The sequence below is a fragment of the Rhinolophus ferrumequinum genome, chromosome 12 (genome assembly GCF_004115265.2).
Source record: "Rhinolophus ferrumequinum isolate MPI-CBG mRhiFer1 chromosome 12, mRhiFer1_v1.p, whole genome shotgun sequence".
NCBI classification, from domain to species: Eukaryota; Metazoa; Chordata; class Mammalia; order Chiroptera; family Rhinolophidae; genus Rhinolophus; species Rhinolophus ferrumequinum.
In genome coordinates this window covers 72,487,238-72,503,400 of record NC_046295.1, presented here as the reverse complement: position 1 = coordinate 72,503,400, position 16,163 = coordinate 72,487,238, and the positions used below count along the sequence as shown (strand labels likewise).

Here is a 16,163-nt window from a genome sequence, read left to right as displayed (position 1 = left end):
AAAACAGCATCTACCTTTCAGTTACTGGAAGGATTAGATGAGGTAATAAAAAGAAAGCATACGGTACAAAGGTCAGTACAGAATAAACAATCAGAAAATGTAAGCTGCCTTTGTTGCAATTGTTATTTATGTTTTGGCAACCACTGATGCATCTTTAAATAATGAAGAATTTCTTCATAAAAGCTTTTATCAACAGAGAAATGGTAGGACAAACAATCTATGCTTCATCAAAATGACTTTTTGAGATCTGACAAGTAATTTAACATCTCACACACATTTTAAAATCCAAATGTTCCCAGCATATAGCCCTGAAATTTTTTTTTTCAGTATACATTCATTCATTCATTCATTCATTCAGTTTACAGTTTCACTCTACAGCTATTTACTGGGCACCTATCGTGTGCCAGCCACTGTGTCAGATACTAGGGATATAGCATTAAACACATATGAGTTTACAGTCTGGCAAGAAAGGCAGTCGTTAAACAAATACATGCACAATCAATACATCACAGTCATACTAAGCACAATAAAGACATACAGAGTTCTATGAATACAATTAGCAGGGGGAGGGAGTCTGACCAAGCTCTCCTTGTAGGACTCCAGGAACTAAATGCAAAGATATTTCAGTTAAGATGAGTAAGAGTCGGGGGCCAGGGGAAGCTCACTCCCACCAGAGGGAATGGCCTCTGTAAAGTAGAGGCACTTTTCCAAGTTAGAAGGCAGTACTGCTCAGAAGGGGTAAAGAGGCAGTGTGGCTGCGGTCCAGAACCTAGACGAGAAAACTGTCCCCAAATGAGGAGGTTGGCAAGGTCAGGGCTACACATGCAGGCCCTCTTGAGTCTCAACAGATCCATCAATGGATGAATGGATGGACAAATGCGGTCAATACATACAGTGGACTAGCATTCAGCCGTAGAAAGGAAGGAAATTCTGACACATGCTACAACATGGATGAATCCTGAAGACATTATGCTGAGTGAAAGAAGCCAGACTCAGAAGGACAAATAGTATATGATTTCACTTATACGAGGTACCTAGAATGGTCAAATTCATAGAGAGAGAAAGTAAAATAGCAATTATTAGGGACCTGAGTGATCAGGGAATGGGAAGTTGTTTAATGGATACATTTTCAGTTTTGCAAGTTGAAAAGAGTTCCGGAGAGTGGTTGCACAACAGTGTGAATGTACTTAATACCACTGAACCATACATTTTAAAATAACTACAATGCTAAATTTTTTATGTATATCTTACCACACACACACACACACAAAAGAAAAAAAAGTGGGGGGAAAAAAGTCTTAGTAGATCGCTCCTAAGAACATGGAGCAGTATCACAGATGTTTGAGTGAGGCAGAGGAAACGTGGTCAGATCTGCATTTGGTGTAGACAGCAATACACAGACCAGATCGAAGCACACATGCCAAAAGATGGCCCGGGAGCCTGCAGGCAGACACAGGACGCTCAGGACCCACCCTGCAGCAGCTTCTTGGCTGGGTGATGGAGACAGCAGCCTTTTCCGCTGGGGTCAGAGAGCCTCCTCACATAAGGCAGGGGTTTGGGCTGAGCTGGCAAGGTCACACTTTGTTTGTACAAACTCCACCAGGCAGGTCTTCCAGTAACATCCTGGATGGGGGCCTTCCTGCCAAATTCCTTGAGCATGTTCCCATGGACAACAAGCAGAGGGCATGCCCCGCTGCTAAGTCACACAGCGGAGAATGCCACTGACTAGAAGGATACTTCCATCATTTCAATGAGGATAGGACACACGTACAAAGCCATTCACCTGGCGTGCATCAGAGGGAGCTATTCTCGGCTTGGACAATTACAGTAAAAACCTGGTATAATAATATGTCAGCACCCAACTTCAAAAGGATCTTTGGTCACTTAGAGGAGACTTTAAAAGGTAGAAAGGACATGCTTTAAAGCCAGCAAGTCCTCAGTTAGAATCCCAGCTCTGCTGCTATTAGTTTCAGAACTGTGAGCATGCTATCCAACTTCTTCAGATTCAGTTTCCTTACGTACAAAATGGGAGTAAGAATGTTACTGAGAGAGCGGAAGCAAGAATTAAGTGAAATGATGGTGGCAAGGGCTTGACACCCTCACAGTGTATATGCTCCGTAAGGGTGGCTGAATTCTTATTCTTACTACGGAATCTCTGGGACTTGGGGATAACAGGATGCGAGTGGTGAGGGAGAGAATGATCAAAAGGATTTAGTCACTTGCAGCTTGTGGATGGTACTGAGTGGATGGTGAGCAGAGAGGGAAAGAATGGGAACCAAGGGGGGCAGCAGGCGGCGGGGATGGTGGGAGGCCCAGCAGCTGTGGGAGACGGGCTATGGGAGAAGGAAGCTGCACTTCCAGGGAACAGCTCATCCAAAACACATCTCTGACAGTCCCACTGAGAGGACCTTGCCTCCTCCTCACTGGGCTTCGGGAGACTTCCTCCCAATAGGGGCACCAGCCTGCAATCAGCAGCAGACACACGCTTTGCTTTATTGTTTGCTGGTGGGCGCTGCCCGCTGCCGTGGGGCCGCTGGCCTAAAGGAAATGTTTTTGTTTGTGTAGCCCAGCCAGACTTCCTGTACTTCTAGGTACACAGTTCCCCCTCTCCTCTTTCCTCGCACCCCCACTCCCCTTTGGCTCACAGGCCTGTCTTACGTACACTAATGTCTCAGAAAGACATTAGGTATCCTCTTAGCCCAAAGGAAATCACATGCGCCCTTTGGAAGGGCTTCTACCACCAGCAGTAAATGTGGCGCTCTCTGGAGATACAACTGGTCACCTGCTTTCAGGGGACTGTCCTGTGACTGAGGCCTGGCTAACCCAGACATACCATCCTGAAACACAGTCCAGCATGATGGAAAGAGAAAGGAGGCTGAGGTCAGGGGTCACAGCTCCACACTCTCAGCTGAGTGACCTTGATTCACTCATCTTCTTCCTCGTCACCCCAGGAGAATGGAAATCCAAGTCCAGGGGTAAGTGGAGGCAGCTCTTACCTCAGCTGTCATGTACAGGAAAAGAGCAGGGGTTTGGGGACCAAAGCAGACTTGTTTCCAATCCCAGCTCTGCACTTAGAGTAAGTGGGTATCTGTGGCCAGTTAACTTTTCCTCCATGAATCATAGAGGGGGTCTGATGAAGCGTCAGAACAGTCCCTGAAGCCAGACTGCCAGGGTTTGAGGTGCAGATCTATCAGATCTATCTCAGCTGTATGGCCTTGGGCAAGTAATTTTACCTATTTGCCTCGGTTTTCCCATCTGTCAAATGTGTACAATACCAGTAACTGAGTGAGATTATTACAAGGATTAAGAGTTACTGAATGTGCTGGCCTGTGATGATGTGCTCAATAAACACTATTTATTATTATTTCCTTCAACTGTCAGATGGGGGGTGGTAATAAATGTTGCCTTTCTTCCACAGTTAGTGTTAGGAGCAAATGAGAGATGATGGTTAAAGAACTTTGCCTTTGTAGGTACTGTTTTAAAGCTGTTCATCCTATCAGGACTGAAAATACTGATGATGTCTCCTCCTGGGAGAGCGCATAGCACTGAGGCTATAAGTCTGAGAAACACTGCCTGTCCTTCCACTTACTGAGTGACAGTGGGCACAAAGAACTCCATTCCCGTGACTCAGTTTCTTCATCTGCAACAGGGGTAACAGCATACCCACCTCGAAAGACTACTATGAATGTATTAATTAATATACAAATAGCCCCTGGAACAGCAGTGGGCACAGAGTGAGCGCTCACATTCACTGATTCCGTAAACCCTGGGTGCCTTCATTATCGCACACTTCCCACCTGCTAGGACCTGTTCCGGGAACTATGTCTACAGCAAGGAACAAAAGTGACAAAGCTCCTCCTGTTCACATTCTAGTGAAGTAGAGAGAGAGGGTAAACAACTAAATATATAAAGTGACACATAAGTGCTATGAAGAAAATAAAGGAAGACAGGAAGAGAAGGAGGAATCTTGTTATCACAGTGAGGGCCCATTTCCATCTGCCTAGACATCAGATCACGGTATCACCTGCTCACCTTCGATAATAAACATTTGCAGAGCTCTTTCCCCATGCCAGGCTCTGAGTTGACACGCGCTCTAAGCACCAGCTCAGTGAATCTTCACAACACTTCCATGACATGAGCGGTATTATTACCCAGATTACACACATTAGGAAAGCGAGGCTCACACAGATTGAGGGACCTACCCAAGGCCACACAACAAGTTCCCGGTAGACCTGAGATCTGAGCCCAGTGCAGTCTGACTCTTGAATTCCAGACCTCCCTAAGCAGCTATTCTTACTAGTGGCGGCACTATTCTTATTACTAATTCTGCTCTGACATTAAGGCTGCTTAGCTATATAGTTCACTACTACACTACGACTCTTCCAGCTCCCCTAGAATTCCAAGTGCCATGGAGAGAAAGGAAAAGGGAATCTACGGAGGACTGCTGTGGACTAGTGACCCATGGCTGTCAATTGCCAGGTTCTGTAATGAGGTGCAGGACACCGAGGGTGGAGAACAGACGAGGAGGAGGGAGAGGGGGAGCCTGTCCTTTGGGGTGTAGCTTTTGCATAGGTGTTGGTGGCAACTTTCTCCTCAGCTCATGCTCTCCTCTAGCGTCCTGATTGCACTTTCTTTTGTGTTTGAACCAGAACATCTGTACTGCGAAGGAGCCCCCATTTCACACACTTGGGACCTGAAATAGTAGGAGGCGCTCCTAAAAAGCCACAGGCCAGGTGGGAAGAGGAGAAGGCAGGCATGCTACACTGCGCGGAGGCTCGCCCAGGCCCGGAAGGCACTGGAATTCATCCAGCAGAATGAATGGCCCTGCGAAAGCAGCGATGGCATCAGGCGGCGGGAATGAAAGGGCTAGGAAAGCAGCTGCAGTTGCTCAAATGCAGTTTGTGGCTGCCCCAGCCCAAATTAGGTCATTAGGCATTCTTCTCTGATTTCTTTTTTCCCTTTCAAGATGGCTAAAGGTCTGTATGTGTGTGGGTGTTGTAAGAAAAGGGTATTAGCAGTATTTCCTGGAATGTGCCCAATATACACACGACCCCTGGTACGAGATCCACTAAGCGGTACCACAGTCGGACAAGGAGGCCACAGAGCTGGACAGAGGTAGGTTCCAGGTCAGCAGCCCAAAGAGCAATATGATAATGTGACAAGAACAGGGGCTTCGGGAACAGACAGACTGGGTTTGAATAATGACTCCTCTGCTTTCTAATCTGTGACCTTGAGCAAATTACTTAAACTGATGCCCAGTTTCCTCATCTGTATTATATCCATCTCAAAAGGGAATCTCTCTGCAGCCACAAAAACAACGAGACCACCATGAAAAGATGTACACGAGATATTGTTATGCAAAAAAAGCAAGTTGTTGTAGATATTTAATTCCATTTATGCAAACTAAATGTGTATATATGTATCGTGTGTGTGTTTGCATATGCATCTTTTTAAATCTGAAGGATATATAAACTTGCCAACAGTTACCTCTGGGACGAAAACTTGGGGGACAGTAAAATAACCTTTCATTTTTCTGTGGGATTTGAATTCTTGTAATAAATGTGCATCGTTTTTACAATTTAAACAACAGAGGTGAAAATCATGTATCTGATAAAATTCTAGTACCCAGAATATATAAAGAACTCTTACCACTCAACAAAAGGGCAAAAAAACAAAACAACTAAAAAATGGGTGAAGGACTTGAAAAGACATTTTTCTAAAGATACACATGTGGCCATTTGCCAGATGTCAAATAAGCACACGAAAAATGCTCAACGTTATTAGTCACTAGGGAAATGCAAATCAAAACTAATAATGAGATACTACTGCATACCCACTAGGATGGTAATAATAACAACAATAAACAAATCACAAGTGCTGGCAAGGAGATGGAGAAATTGGAACCCTTATATATTATTGGAGAAAATGAAAATGTGGAGTCCCTGTGGAAAAGTTTGGCAGATCCTCCAAAAGTTAACGGAGTTATCATCTGACCAGCAACGCCACTTATATGTGTATACCCAAGAGAACTGAAAATATGTTTATACAAAAACTTGCACGATGGTGTTCACTGCAGTACTACTCACAGGTCTAGCCAAAAAGTGGAAACAACCCAAATGCTCAGCAATTTACAAATGGATAAACAAAATGTGTTATATCCATACAATGGAATATTATTCAGCGATAAAAAAGAATGAAGCACTAATATATGCAACAACATGGATGATATTTGAAAACATGATGCTAAGAAGCCAATCACAAAAGACCACACACTGTGTGATTCCATGTATGTGAACTATTCGGAATAGGGAAATCTATAATGGAAAGCAGATTAGTGGTTGCCTAGAGCAATGGGGAATGGGGGATTGCGGGTAAAGTGGGGAGTGACTACTAATGGGTACAAGGTTTCTTTACGGGGTGGTGAAAAACGTCCTAAAATCAATTGTGGTGATGGTTGTACAATTCTCTGAATATAGTAAAAACCACTGACTTCCACACTTTAAATGGGTGAATTATATCTCAATAAAGTTGTTAACAAATGTCATGTGCCTGTCCGGATCTTGTCACTGAACAGTACTTGTCTGCTAGATGGAAAGCTTAATGACAAGCAGCACGCCCTTGGTTTCCTCACCTATGAACAGCAGGAATGCTCCCCCATACCAGGTAACAATCACTATGCAGGAAAGGTCACAGGAATACTCAATAATGACAGCTAACTTCATAATGACAGTTTAAAAAATAACATTTTCTCTCATTCATTGAATTTCTTTCCTTTCTTCACCAAAGTCAGACCTTCATCGAGGTCTAAAGGCTCTCCCTGTCTACTCCTGCTCCCTCTCCCCTTTATCCCTTCATAGGAGTTTCTCCCAGTAACTCTTCATCGAAGTAAATATTGCTATTATCCCATTTTACAGATGAGGAAACTGAGACTCAGGGTTGAAAGAACCAGCCTAATATTTACATACCTATTTTTAATTGGTTTTCTTTTTTGAGTTTTTCTGACTGTAATCTTGGCTCCTCTAGGCATCAATTCTGGCTCTCCCTGGCTGCAGAGCTGCTACCCCTCCCGGTTTCACTCAGCCTGGGGACCATCCTACTCTGCCTTACCCACCCAGCTTGCTCTCTCTGGAAAAACCTGGTCATCAGCTAGGAGGAACTGTACATCAGTAGCACGTGGGGAAAAACACTTGAGAAAGAGAATTCAGGCTAGGAGAACTGTAACTCGGGCCTTTTTGCTGTTACCTGTGAAATTCCCTGGTCCATCCTAAGTAGAATCCTCTCAGGCTGTCACCTGGGAACAAAGTGCAAGGGAGGGAGCCTAATCTCTCATGCCCGACAAGGCCTGGAGGAAAAGTGGGAGGCGATGATGGTGACCATTCAAGCACTGTGAGGCCTGGGGAGCCGTACGGTGGGCTGCCGCTGTCTAGAAGAGCCAAGGTCCCTCAGCCTGAGCAGAAACACAAAGCAAATCTCACACCACAGGCAGGACCAGCCATCAGAATTGCTTCTTGGATACACCTTCCAGGAGGTCTTGTTCATCATGTTCATATTCAAAGAATAAACCAAGTTCTCATTAACAATCAAACCACAGTGTTCCTGAGCAACTTAAATTCCAAGACAATTACAACATAATGACTCAACCCCTCCCACCCCTAAAAAATGGAGGAAAAGATAGGGGGGAATTAACATGGGGTTGGGGGAGGGGGATAGTGAGGAAGAGAGTGGAAGAGCGTATTAAGGACTAAAAGATGAATCAATACACAGAAATAAAATATCATGGGTCTTACTCCCAAATAATCAGAAAAAAATGTTTCCAAGAACTCCTGGTTAAGGAGATAATGACAAATACTGTAAGATAAAGGAATTAATATTTATTACGTACCTATGCTACACCAGGCCTCATACAAGGAGCCTCACATACTATATCCCATTACTCCTCAAAACCATAAACATTATTCCCATTCTACAGATAAGGAGACTGAAGCATCAAAAAATGAAGCAGCTTGCCAAAGATCCCTGCAGCGGGCACAGCCCCTGGGTGCCCAGCCAATGACCACGCACGGCAGAGGGCCTCCTTTAATGGGGGCGCCCACCTGGCTGCCTCACCCAGGTGTGCGGCAGTGCATCTCCTTCCAGCCAGTCCTGTCTTTCCTTTCTTCAGCGGTGGCAGACCTGCACCCTGCCTCTTTCACAGGCCTTTCCTCCAATACATCTCCTGCACGTCTAATTGTGTCCTGGCATCTGCTTCTCAGAGGACCCAAGCAGATGTACCCAAAGAGTGACAGAACAGGGATTCGAACCGAGGTGTGTCTATCCCCAACCACTGTGCTTTCCTTTTTAGCCAGAGATGAACTGATAGATAAGTCAGGTTGCTAAATCCAATGACCGAGTCCCAGACCTTCTTTTCTTGACCCATCAGCAATATTCAGCATACCTGATGACGGCCTCATCTTCGATACACTGCACTCGGTTCCCAGGACCCCACACTCTCCTAGTTCCCTGGCCACTTATTCTGAGTCTCCTCTGCTGTTTTCCTCCTCATCATCCTGACCCATCAAACTTGAAGTGGTGTGTCCAGGGCTCCTGGGTTTGCGGACTGTAGGTCTTGGGATGTGTAAGCCTCCATAATCACATGAGCCAATTCTTTAATCATAAATCTCTTTCTTTTACCTCCTGGAGGACCCTGACTAATACCTTACATGACTGTGGCCTCCCCATTTCACTCTGACCTCATCTCCTATTTCTCTCCCCTGCACTGCTCTGCTTCAGCCATGTAGGCACTCTGGCTGTTTCCTTGAACACCTCAGGCAGACTCTCACCTCAGGACCTTTGCATTTGCTGCCTCCTGTCTTAGTGCTGGATATGGGCATAGTTTGCTCTCTCACCTCCTCAGTTCTCAGCTCACATATCACCTTCCCCTGAGCCTTCTGTGAACACACCATTTAAAGTTGTACCACTCCCCCACTCCCATTCAAGACATCCTTTATTCCTTTTTTTCCGCCTTATTTTTCTCCACAGAAAGATATGACCATCCAACACACAGTGGTAAGTGTCTGTTCCTATCCATCTCCCCAGTAGAAGTTCCATAAGGGCAGAGTTTTTGTCTGGTTTGTTCAATTCTGTATCCTCATGTCTAAAACTATGCCTGACACTCTGTGGGTGCTCAATAAGTATCTGTTAAATAAATGTATGAATGTCTTAGAAGTCTCAAATTGCAGGATAAAAATTTTACACCCTCATAAAAGCAGTTAAGTTGTTGCGTGGGGCCAGAGGAAGGTGAGGGCTGACTTGCAAAGGGGTACTGGGGAACTTTTGAGGGGGCGGTTCTGTCTTGACTGAGGTACTGTTACAGGGACACATATATTTGTGAAAAGTCATCATCATATACCCTTGAAATGGGTTCATTTTTTGTATGTAAATTACACCTCAATAAAGTTGATTAAAAACAATCAAACACCCTACATTCCAGACTGCCTCTCACACCAAAAAATGGTACACAAATTCACTTTCAGATTTGGAAAGTCTGTTCCACATGGTTTGGATTGGTATGTAATTAAATGTTAAAATACCAATTGCTGCCCCTTGCTACAAAAAAACAAAAAACAAAAACGAAAAGTGCTTTTAGAAGGCCACAGATGTAAGAATAGACTTGGAAGTCAAAAGAACCCATATTTAAATCTTGCACAACTCTATTAGCTAAATGAACTTGAGCAAGTTATTTAACCTCTCGTGGGCTTTCTTAGCTCAGGTATAAAAAAATAGGGAACAATAGAGTGAAATGAGTTGAATAATATAGCATAGGGCCTAGAATACAGTTTGCACTCAGTAAACGGTCACTTTGCTTAATCTTATTACTGCCATGCAATGAGCCAGGAGAGCCGTTCAAATATCAATGGGGTTTCCGAAGAGAGTAAAGTCAAGTTTGGGTCTGAGGACCACTGGAGGGGTCACCTGGGTGTGTTGCAGATGGTTGTCTGGCCCTGAAATGGCCACGTCTCTTAGAAGCTCAGCCACATGCAACACGCTTTCGCAAACAAGCACTGAGACAATCAAGCAACAACAGCTACTCTGAGGCCCCCACATCCCGTTCCCATCTTCCCCAGTTACAGTCCCCTCCCTACCCCTCCCCACTCCCAGCAGAACAAGAGGCAAAGCCTTAGAAAATCATCATAACACCTTTAGTACAAGAGAAACATTTTAAACAACCAAGATATTCAATAATTGGGAACCAGCTAATGCTACGTTAAATGCAAACACTACGCATCCTTTGAAGAGGAAGGAAGAACTCTCATCAGAGAGCAATTGACACTTGTTAAGTTAAAAACGTGCAGAACAGTATGTACAACATAATCCCATGTCATTATAAGGAAAATGGAGGAGATACAGACGTGTTTGAATTTGTGTAGAAAAACATCTAGAAACATCAAGATGCTAAAACTGGTTTCCTATGGGGCATAGAACGGGGGCATTAACTTTTTATTTAATTCTACTTAAGATAAAACCAGTGCAGACTTTGATGAAAAATAATGAAAGAGCAGGACAATGCAGGAAGGATGCCACCTCACTGGAGAATGAGTCAATCATATATACTTTTATTTCTTTGGTGAATTTACGATTCCTTATAGGTTTATTTAAAGATGGACATGAATTCAGTATTCTCAAACCAAAGCAGCCTCATTCGACTTTGTGTGGTTTTTCTCACTGCAAGTTGGTCAAACAATGAGTAAGGGAGTATGTATTTGTTTGTTTGGGGGCATAATGAAAATGCAAATAGGGTGGAGGCAAAAATCTGTGCTGATCAAAATGAACTGCTCAAAACTTTTCAGGGTCCCTGATTAAGAAATGAAAGACTGATATTCCAGGGAGACCTATTAGGAGACAAGAACAGGAAAAAGGCAGTAAAAGGACCCGAGTTCGAATCCCACTTCTGCCACTTAGTAGCTATATGACATTGGGCATTAACTTCTGTGAGCTTCAGGTCTCTCATCGGTCAAACGGGCAGCAGAATAGTCTCCTGATCCCATAGTACTGATGTGAGAATTCGGGAAGAAACCGTAGAGCATTCAGCACAGCACCTCCAGTCACTACACCTCTAGTGTAGGCGGTTAATAAATAGTACCCCAAATTTGATCATGTAAATAGGAAAGGAAAGTGGAAGGAACTCTTTCGGTGAATCTTGATTAATGGGAATGTTCAAAGATCCATCCACTTGACCGACTTCTCCAAGTGAAAGGACACTGAAGAAAACAAAAGCTATCCGCATTGCCAGCGGGGACTGATGTAACTCAGAGCTTCTGAGGGGCAATGGTATTTTACTGAGGAGAGCCATGAGAAAAACTTGCACACAGCCACACAGAGCTGGATTTCCAGAGTCTGTGAGAAAAGGACTTGGTCATAAGGAGCACTCAGGCCCCAAGCCTGACCGGTTACTGATTTAGGATTTATCTGCCACCCACTTCTTCAAAGGATCAGAGGCAGATCATAGTAAGATACATGCTCAGTACTGACTCATTTAAACGGGAACATAAGATTCAGAGGAGTGTAACGAGGATTAGCACTAGCTGAGACCTGCCGCAACTGACGATAAAACTTAGCTCTGGCAAAAAAGCAAACTTGCAAACTATTACTTGGCAGAGGAGGAGTCACAATCAATCAGGAAAGGCAAATTTTCCTAGAACTCAACATTTTATGATCTAGGAAACTGATCCTAGGAATTTATGTTTCTGATTCCCTCCCACCTCCCAAACATAAGCTTTGGTGTGTTATTTTCCTCCTCACAGCTTTGCCAATTTCCAGCTGTGCGACCTACAGACAACGCCTCACCTCTCAGAGACTGTTTCCTTGCGGTTACAAGGGAATGATGCTCCTGCTTACTTATGAAAGGGAATGAAAGAACATTTGCTAGCGTTAACTGGGTGCTTGCTAAACATCAAAAGCTTTGTGTACATTATCTCACTGAAATCTCCTAATAACCATTTAAGACAAGTTCTGTAAATATTTTACAGATGAGCTCTCTGAGATTCAGAGAGGTGGAGACAGTTGCCATTGTCACACAGCTAAAAAAGCAAATGAGCCAGAACTCAAGTTCATGCTTCTGTGATACCAAGGAACAAATTTAACTGTACGTTTCCACTTTCCCTGTATATGTGAAGCACCTAACAGTTCCTGGCACATAGTAGGTACTTAAACATATTAGTTCCCTTCCTCCCTCCTTCCTTTTCTCCTAAAGTAAACTTTTATATATATAAAATTTGAGTTATATATATTTACATATATATGTATATATATGTGTGTGTGTATATATATATATATATCAAAGTTAACTGAAATAATATTAGTATCTTATATTTATATAGCTTCTTTCCTCTAAGGAAATCACACTACTTAATCTATTTTCTCTACTAATCCTACCAAATCTCAACCTATTGTTATATATTACTTTACTTATTTTACAAATAAGGAACTAGAAGGCAGCAAGCTGCTAGGGTGACATGCCCAGAGTCATATGAAAGTCACTGCCAAAACCAAATGAAAACCTTGGTCCTTTTTACGTCTAAATCAACCTTTATCCTCTCACATGACACAGCCTCCATAATAAAGAACAGATCATTCATTTTTTATCTGGAAAACTACCAAACGTATAATTCAGTAAGGGGCCTCATGACCTTACCACCTTGTCAAAGGGAAGAAAGTATATAAAAAATGAGGTTTGCAGGAGCAGAGGGTTTTGGTCCGTCAACTTTCTCTTGGATTACGCCCATTAACCAACATAAAATAATGTAAAATATAATGTAACAGATCCCCATGTCTTTGGAAATTCAAGTTAAGTTAAACTCCCTGATCCTTCAAACTTATATACAACGCACCGAGGGCAATCACTTAGTCCTGTGGGGCTGCGGAGGTGCACATTATATCAACTAGACCTTTGAAAGAAAAATACGATACCCAATCAGGCCACTCTACGAGGAACTGAAGCCAGCAGTGAGCATTCAGCAGCATAAATTCATAGCATCACAGAATTTTGGAGCTCCACAAGGGGCCTGGCAGACCACTGAGAACAGCCCCTCCATTTAGTGTATGAGGAAACCGAGGCTCCGGGAGGTTATGTGGCTTTTCCAAGATTTCAGACAGGAGAGCAAGAACTAAAGAATAAACCTGCTCACTCCTGTCCATTCCCCTTGCAAATCTTGCTTCTAACGCCCCTGAGTACATGAGAGGGCAGGACAAAGAGCCTGTATTTTGGTAACAGAAAAATTCAGGATTCAAATCCTGATTGCCACTTACGGACCACGTGATCTTGGGCAGGTCCCTTCCTTTCTCTGAATTTACATTTTTTCACCTATAAACTGTAGGTAATAGTAAGTTCCACAAATAAGCTGAAGGTGATCTAAACAGGGGCCTTGGCTCAGCTTGTGAGTTTCATGAAGGCAAACATCAGATTTGTACGACCCCCGCACCCAGCACCGAGTCTGGCACATGATACATTTGAAGAAAATTTCCTGAGCAAATCAATGAACTCACGGACCAAACAGGTACTGGACTTGAACCCAGGTCTATCTGGTTCTTAAACACGAGGCTGTATCGCTCCCAATTCACATGATTTCAAGGCAGAGTATTAATTCTGATTTATAGATTATCGAAAGCACAACAGAATAAGATGGCTATTTTCTGGACATAAAGCAGGAAAAAAGTTCAGTGGGGAAAGTTTCCAGACTCTCAGTGTTGGGATTAATTCTATTGCTAGCATGGGTGCATCACGAAGCTTTGGAATCAACTAAACCTTGGTTTAGGTCCCAGCTTCAGCACAAGCTTTGTGACCTCAGAGATATTACTTTACCTCTCTGAGCCTAACTTTCCATACCTGGAGAAAACCCATCTCATGGGGCTGGTGTGACAAATGAGACAATACACATAAAGAAATGCAGGATGACACGTGGCACGAAAAGACTCTTGACTGGTGTGGCATTCTTTTTCCCTTCCAGTTATTCGGACACTTCATGCATTCGTCTCACTTAGGTCTCTGCTCAAATGTCACTTCCTTTCTGAACCTCCCTCATCTACAATAAAACCCCCACCTCTGTTATCCTGCTTGTTTTTCTTCATAGTCCTTATCGTCACTTGACATTACATTACATCTTTCTTTGTTTTTCTGTTTACTGGGCCTACTCAACTACAAGGTAAGCAAGCCCCAAGACACGGGGCTTTTTGTTGTTTGTTTTGTTTACTGCCGCATCTCAATATCTAGGAAAGTACCTGGCATGTAGTTCGTGCTTGATAAGCATCTGTTGAATGATGGAATGAATTAATTCAACACTTACTGGGAAGTTGCTATATGTGAGGTACTGTGTGAGGAACAGGGACTTAAAGATAATTAAGAAATGAGATTACAGAAGGAGAAACTAATTCTGCATGTTATGGAATCTATAAACCCAAAGAGAGGGTTTCTGTCTCACCTGGATTACTGCAGTTGCCTCCCAACTATTCTCCTTGTGTCTGCTCTGTCCCCCTACATTCCATTTGTTAATTGGCAGACAAAGAGACCCCGCAAAAAGTCAACATTAGATCAGGTCACTCCTCGGCTTATATCCCTCCCATGGTTTCCCAGTCCAATTAGAATACAGCCCAAACCCCTTCCCATGGCCTACGAAGCCTAAACCATCAGCCTCTACTCACTAGTCCAGCTCCCTTCCCCTTCACTGAGTTTCAAACACACTGGCTTTCTCTTTCTCAAAGATGTCAAAGTCTTGTCATTTCTTTTTTTAAATTTTAAAATAAACATACAGTAGTCCCTCCTTATCAACAGGGGATATGTTCCAAGACCCTAAGTGGATGCCTGAAATCACAGATACCATATTTCCCCGAAAATAAGACCTAGCCAGACCATCGGCTCTAATGCATCTTTTGGAGCAAAAATTAATCTAAGACCCGATCTTGGGCGGCCGGATGGCTCAGCTGGTTAGAGCTAGAGCTCTGAACAACAGGGCTGCAGGTTCCATTCCCATATGGGCCAGTGAGCTGTGCCCTCTACAACTAGATTGAAGATAATGAGCTGCCACTGAACTGCCGGAGGGGCGGCCGGAAGGCTCAATTGGTTACAGCGTGAGCTCTCAACAACAAGGTTGCCAGTTCGATTCCCACATGGGATGGTGGGCTGCGCCCTCTGCAACTAAAGACTGCAAACAGCAACTGGACTTGGAGCTGAGCTGCACCCTCCACAACTAGATTGGAGGACAACAGCTTGGAGCTGATGGGCCCTGGAGAAACACACTGTCCCCCAATATTCCCCAATAAAATTTATTAAAAAAAAAAAAAGACCTGGTCTTATTTTAATATAAGACTGGGTATAATATAATATAATATAATATGACATAATACTGGGTATAATATAATATAATATAATACCAGGTCTAATATAATATCATATCATATCATATCATATAATACTGGGCCTTATATTAATTTTTGCTCCAAAAGATGCGTTAGAGCTGATGGTCTAGCTAGGTCTTATTTTTGGGGAAACACGGTTGCACCGAACCCTGTATACCTATATATATATATATATTTTTTTTTTTTTTTTCTATATATGCATATCTCTGATAAAGTTTAATTTATAAACTAAGAGGCACAGTAAGAGATTAACAACAATAATCACAAAATAGAACTATTATAATATACTGTAATGAAAGTTATATAAATCTGGTCTCTCTCAAAATATTTTATTGTACTGTATTCACCCTTCTTTGTAATTTTTTTCCTTCACAATTTCATGGATAGAAGATTCGTTCTTATCGTAGATCTTAGCAACCTCAGCACCCATTTTTTTTCTTTCCTTATTGAGAACTTTCACCTTTTCACTTAAAGAAGCACTTTCCGGCTTCTCTCTGGCATCTCCAAATTGCCAGCATCACTACTCTTGCACTTTGGCGCCATTATGAAGTAAAATAAGGGTGACTTGATCACAAGCACTGTGGTAGCACAACAGTCAATCTGACAACCCCGACAGCTGCTCATGGACAGGGAGCACATACAGCATGGAGATGCTGGACAAAGGGATGATTCGTGTCCCAGGTGGGATGGAGCGGACGGCTCAAGATTTCATCACATGACTCAGAATGGCACACAAGTTAAAACTTAGGAACTGTTTACTTCTGGAATTTTCCATT

The 16,163-nt window shown here is 43.1% G+C and overlaps 1 protein-coding gene across 2 annotated transcripts in view; it reads right to left on the bottom strand.

Moving 5' to 3' along the window:
- MRRF (mitochondrial ribosome recycling factor) overlaps positions 1-16,163 on the bottom strand; it is a 49,417-nt gene that overhangs the window by 13,649 nt on the left and 19,605 nt on the right. The gene's annotated exons all lie outside the window — the stretch shown is intronic.